The sequence below is a fragment of the Orcinus orca genome, unplaced genomic scaffold (genome assembly GCF_937001465.1).
Source record: "Orcinus orca unplaced genomic scaffold, mOrcOrc1.1 scaffold_50, whole genome shotgun sequence".
NCBI lineage: Eukaryota > Metazoa > Chordata > Mammalia > Artiodactyla > Delphinidae > Orcinus > Orcinus orca.
In genome coordinates, this window is record NW_026044104.1 from 1606778 (window position 1) to 1613266 (window position 6489).

A 6489-nucleotide genomic window follows, 5' to 3' on the forward strand; every position below is an offset into this window, starting at 1 on the left:
ACATCCCGCCCCTCAGCATAACAAGGCTCCCAGTTCTCCATGGCCTGTCCTGCCTTTCTGGATTTTACCCTTTTTCAGATGGCCCTTTGGACCGGGTGGAAGTGAGACTTCATTGTAGTGCAGATTTGCTTTGCAAGCTTGCTTGGTTGGCCAAAAAGGGCGTATGCGTTTTTTCCTGAATATATTCAGGAAAAAACGCATACGCCCTTTTTGGCCAAGTGCATCATTGTGGACGTTCTGCCTCTTTTCCTACGCTTTAAATGCAATTCCAGTGTACCTCCTGAAATCGGTTTCCTGCAATTCTGCCCCGCTTTCAAGTCCTCTTGGCAGCCTTACTACAGTATATTTTTGGACGCTAGCTGTCATTTATAACTCTGTAGGTTTGTGAATTACAGTGCCCCTGAGCTCCTTTCTTCAACTCGCTTTCTTGTGAGCTGGCCACAACACCGCAGGATTGCTTCAGGCCCTACTCTGGTTCCGGCACGGCATGCTGATCCTTTGGTTAATTCCTCTTCCTGGTGGGAAATGAGAGTTAAATTTGCCCGTCCAGACACCTCCAGCTAGTCTCTCATTGGTTCTCCCTATTCCTGTTCATCTTCCGCGGAATTTGCAAACTGGGCCAAATAGGAGGTTAAAGGCACTGACTCTCCAAGTCGGGAGAGTGTTAGTAAAGCGTCTGCAATGTTGCACCCGAGTACCAGGGGACGAAAACTGAGACATATTTCAACACGTCTCCCGATGACACGGTTGATCATACTCTGGGTTCCACATGCATGTTTCAGCTGAAGGAAGAATCCCTTAAACCTGGAGAGTTGAGACCCGTGGAATGGGTACCATGCAATATGACTTCAAAGGGTCTTCATTTGCTCACCGAACCTCTCCAATCCTATCACTGCTGCGTTTATGCCCCTGTACACACGCTTGATTCTCTTCCAGAGACATAGCGATCCATAGGTTTTAAGATACTTACTAGTCAGTTACATTCTTAGGCGTTTAATATGGGGTGTTGTGTCCATTTCGTTGAGCAAGGAGTAGCTCTTGTCTATTACGTATTTGGCTTAAGGAACTTTATCTGTGCTCATTTCAATCTCTGGTTTTATGCAGCACCCCAACTCACCTTTCCCCTTAAGCAAGCATAAGTTGATTTTCTACATTTGAGACCCTGTTCTGTTTTGTAATCCAGTTCCTGTGTAGCCAAGTTTACATTCCGTGTATTAGTGATATCTTATGATGTTTCTTTTTCTGTGTGACTTATTTCAGTTAGAATCTTCATACCTGAATCCACTCATTATGGTGCTACGGGCCTGATGACATAGATTTCATTGCTGAGTGATATTACATTCTACGTAAGTACCACAATTTCTTTATCCAGTTTTCACTTTCTGCGATATTGAACTTGCACCGTAAACGAGGTTCTTGTAAACAGAGCCGTCCCAAACTTTGGGGTGCTGTGTCTTTTTGACTTTAATTTCCCTAAGCTATAGGACCATAAGTGGAAGTGCCCTAGACTCTGTTGCTTTGTTTTTTAGATGTTTCAGGAAACACCATACACTTCTCCCGAGTGGCTGTTGGCAATTTACATCCCGCCCGTCAGCATAACAAGGCTCCCAGTTCTCCATGGCCTGTCCTGCCTTTCTGGATTTTACACTTTTTTCACATGGCCCTTTTGACCGGGGGGAAGTGAGACTTCATTGTAGTGCAGATTTCCTTTGCAAGCTTGCTTGGTTGGCCAAAAAGGGCGTATGCGTTTTTTCCTGAATATATTCAGGAAAAAACGCATACGCCCTTTTTGGCCAAGTGTATGATTGTCGAAGTTCTGCCTCTTTTACTATGCTTTAAATGCAATTCCAGTGTACCTCCTGAAATCGGTTTCCTGCAATTCTGCCCCGCTTTCAAGTCCTCTTGGCAGCCTTACTTCAGTATATTTTCGGACGACAGCTGTCCTTTATAACTCTGCAGGTTTGTGAATTACAGTGCCCCTGAGCTCCTTTCTTCAACTCGCTTTCTTGTGAGCTGGCCGCAACACCGCAGGATTGCTTCAGGCCCTAATCTGGTTCTGGTACGTCACGCTGAGCCTTTGGTTAATTCCTCTTCCTGGTGGGAAATGAGAGTTAAATTTGCCCATCCAGACACCTCCAGCTAGTCTCTCATTGGTTCTCCCTATTCCTGTTCATCCTCCACAGAAATTGAAAACTGGGCCTAACAGGAGGTTAAAGGCACTGACTCTCCAAGTCGGCAGAGTGTTAGTAAAGCGTCTGGAATGTTGCACCCGAGTACCAGGGGACGAGAACTGAGACATATTGGAACACATCTCCCGATCACACGGTTGATCATACTCTGGGTTCCACATGCATGTTTTAGCTGAAGGAAGAATCCCTTAAACCTGGAGAGTTGAGACCCGTGGAATGGGTACCATGCAATATGACTTCAAAGGGTCTTCGTTTGCTCACCGAACCTCTCCAATCCTATCACTGCTGCGTTTATGCCCCTGTACACATGCTTGATTCTCTTTCAGAGACATAGCAATCCATAGATTTTAAGATATTACTAGTCAGGTACATTCTTAGGCATTTAATATGGGGTTTTGAGTCCATTTCGTTGAGCAAGGAGTAGCTTTTGTCTATTACATATTTGGCTTAAGGAACATTATCTGTGCTCATTTCAATCTCTGGTTTTATGCAGCACCCCAACTCACCTTTCCCCTTAAGCAAGCATAAGTTGGTTTTCTAAATTTGAGACCCTGTTCTGTTTTGTAATTCAGTTCCTGAGTAGCCAAGTTTACATTCCATGTATTAGTGATATCTTATGATGTTTCTTTTTCTGTGTGACTTTTTTCAGTTAGAATCATCGTACCTGAATCCACTCATTATGCTGCTACGGGCCTGATGACATAGATTTCATTGCTGAGTGATATTGCTTTGTACGTAAGTACCACAACTTCTTTATCCATTTCTCACTTTCTGAGATATTGAACTTGTACCATAAACGAGGTTCTTGTAAACAGAGCCATCCCAAACTTTGGGGTTGCTGTGTCTTTTTGATTTTAATTTCCCTAAGCTATAGGACCATAAGTGGAAGTGCCCTAGGCTCTGTTGCTTTGTTTTTTAGATGTTTCAGGAAACACCATACACTTCTCCCGAGTGGCTGTTGGCAATTTACATCCCGCCCATCAGCATAACAAGGCTCCCAGTTCTCCATGGCCTGTTCTGCCTTTCTGGATTTTACACTTTTTTCAGATGGCCCTTTTGACCGGGGGGAAGTGAGACTTCATTGTAGTGCAGATTTTCTTTGCAAGCTTGCTTGGTTGGCCAAAAAGGGCGTATGCGTTTTTTCCTGAATATATTCAGGAGAAAACGCATATGCACTTTTGGCCAAGTGCATCATTGTCGACGTTCTGCCCCTTTTGCTATGCTTTAAATGCAATTCCAGTCTACCTCCTGAAATCGGTTTCCTGCAATTCTGCCCCGCTTTCAAGTCCTCTTGGCAGCCTTACTTCAGTATATTTTTGGACGATAGCTGTCATTTATAACTCTGCAGGTTTGTGAATTACAGTGCCCCTGAGCTCCTTTCTTCAACTCGCTTTCTTGTCAGCTGGCCGCAACACCGCAGGATTGCTTCAGTCCCTAATCTGGTTCCGGCACGGCAGGCTGAGCCTTTGGTTAATTCCTCTTCCTGGTGGGAAATGAGAGTTAAATTTTCCCATCCAGACACCTCCAGCTAGTCTCTCATTGGTTCACCCTATTCCTGTTCATCTTCCGCGGAATTTGCAAACTGGGCCAAACAGGAGGTTAAAGGCACTGACTCTCCAAGTCGGGAGAGTGTTAGTTAAGCTTCTGGAATGTTGCACCCGAGTACCAGGGGACGAGAACTGAGACATATTGGAACACATCTCCCGATCACACGGTTGATCATACTCTGGGTTCCACATGCATGTTTTAGCTGAAGGAAGAATCCCTTAAACCTGGAGAGTTGAGACCCGTGGAATGGGTACCATGCAATATGACTTCAAAGGGTCTTCGTTTGCTCACTGAACCTCTCCAATCCTATCACTGCTGCGTTTATGCCCCTCTACACATGCTTGATTCTCTTTCGGAGTCATAGCAATCCACAGATTTTAAGATATTACTAGTCAGGTACATTCTTAGGCGTTTAATATGGGGTTTTGAGTCCATTTCGTTGAGCAAGGAGTAGCTCTTTTCTATTACATATTTGGCTTAAGGAACATTATCTGTGCTCATTTCAATCTCTGGTTTTATGCAGCACCCCAACTCACCTTTCCCCTTAAGCAAGTATAAGTTAGTTTTCTAAATTTGAGACCCTGTTCTGTTTTGTAATTCAGTTCCTGTGTAGCCAAGTTTACATTCCATTTATTAGTGATATCTTATGATATTTCTTTATCTGTGTGACTTATTTCAGTTAGAATCATCATACCTGAATTCACTCATTATGCTGCTACGGGCCTGATGACATAGATTTCATTGCTGAGTGATATTGCATTGTACATATGTACCACAACTTCTTTATCCATTTTTTGCTTTCTGCGATATTGTACTTGTACCGTAAATGAGGTTCTTGTTAAGAGAGCCGTCCCAAACTTTGGGGTGGCTGTGTCTTTTTGATTTTAATTTCCCTAAGCTATAGGACCATAAGTGGAAGTGCCCTAGGCTCTGTTGCTTTGTTTTTTAGCTGTTTCAGGAAACACCATACACTTCTCCCCAGTGGCTGTTGGCAATTTACATCCAGCCCATCAGCATAACAAGGCTCCCAGTTCTCCATGGCCTGTCCTGCCTTTCTGGATTTTACACTTTTTTCAGATGGCCCTTTTGACCGGGGGGAAGTGAGACTTCATTGTAGTGCAGATTTCCTTTGCAAGCTTGCTTGGTTGGCCAAAAAGGGCGTATTCGTTTTTTCCTGAATATATTCAGGAAAAAACGCATACGCACTTTTTGGCCAAGTGCATCATTGTCGATGTTCTGCCTCTTTTCCTATGCTTTAAATGCAATTCCAGTGTCCCTCCTGAAATCGATTTCCTGCAATTCTGCCCCGCTTTGAAGTCCTCTTGGCAGCCTTACTTCAGTATATTTTTGGACGATAGCTGTCATTTATAACTCTGCAGGTGTGTGAATTACAGTGCCCCTGAGCTCCTTTCTTCAACTCGCTTTCTTGTGAGCTTGCCGCAACACCGCAGGATTGCTTCAGGCCCTAATCTGGTTCCGGCACGGCACGCTGAGCCTTTGGTTAATTCCTCTTCCTGGTGGGAAATGAGAGTTAAATTTGCCCGTCCAGACACCTCCAGCTAGTCTCTCATTGGTTCTCCCTATTCCTGTTCATCTTCCGCAGAAATTGCAAACTGGGCCAAACAGGAAGTTAAAGGCACTGACTCTCCAAGTCGGGAGAGTGTTATAAAGCGTCTGGAATGTTGCAACCGAGTACCAGGGGACGAGAATTGAGACATATTTGAAGACATCTCCCGATCACACGGTTGATCATACTCTGGGTTCCACATGCATGTTTCAGCTGAAGGAAGAATCCCTTAAACCTGGAGAGTTGAGACCCGTGGAATGGGTACCATGCAATATGACTTCAAAGGGTCTTCGTTTGCTCACCGAACCTCTCCAATCCTATCACTGCTGCATTTATGCCCCTGTACACACGCTTGATTCTCTTTCGGAGACATAGCAATTCATAGGTTTTAAGATACTTACTAGTCAGGTACATTCTTAGGCGTTTAATATGGGGTGTTGAGTCCATTTCATTGAGCAAGGAGTAGCTCTTGTCTATTACATATTTGGCTTAAGGAACTTTATCTGTGCTGATTTCAATCTCTGGTTTTATGCAGCACCCCAACTCACCTTTCCCCTTAAGCAAGCATAAGTTCGTTTTACAAATTTGAGACCCTGTTCTGTTTTGTAATCCAGTTCCTTTGTTGCCAAGTTTACATTCCGTGTATTAGTGATATCTTATGATGTTTCTTTTTCTGTGTGACTTATTTCAGTTAGAATCATCATACCTGAATCCACTCATTATGCTTTTACGGGCCTGATGACATAGATTTCATTGCTGAGTGATATTGCATTGTACGTAAGTACCACAACTTCTGTATCCATTTTTCACTTTCTGTGAAATTGAACTTGTACCGTAAATGAGGTTCTTGTAAACAGAGCCTTCCCAAACTTTGGGGTGGCTGTGTCTTTTTGATTTTAATTTCCCTAAGCTATAGGACCATAAGTGGAAGTGCCCTAGGCTCTGTTGCTTTGTTTTTTAGATGTTTCAGAAAACACCATACACTTCTCCCGAGTGGCTGTTGGCAATTTACATCCCGCCCATCAGCATAACAAGGCTCCCAGTTCTCCATGGCCTGTCCTGCCTTTCTGGATTTTACACTTTTTTCAGATGGCCCTTTTGACCGGGGGGAAGTGAGACTTCATTGTAGTGCAGATTTCCTTTGCAAGCTTGCTTGGTTGGCCAAAACGGGCGTATGCGTTTTTT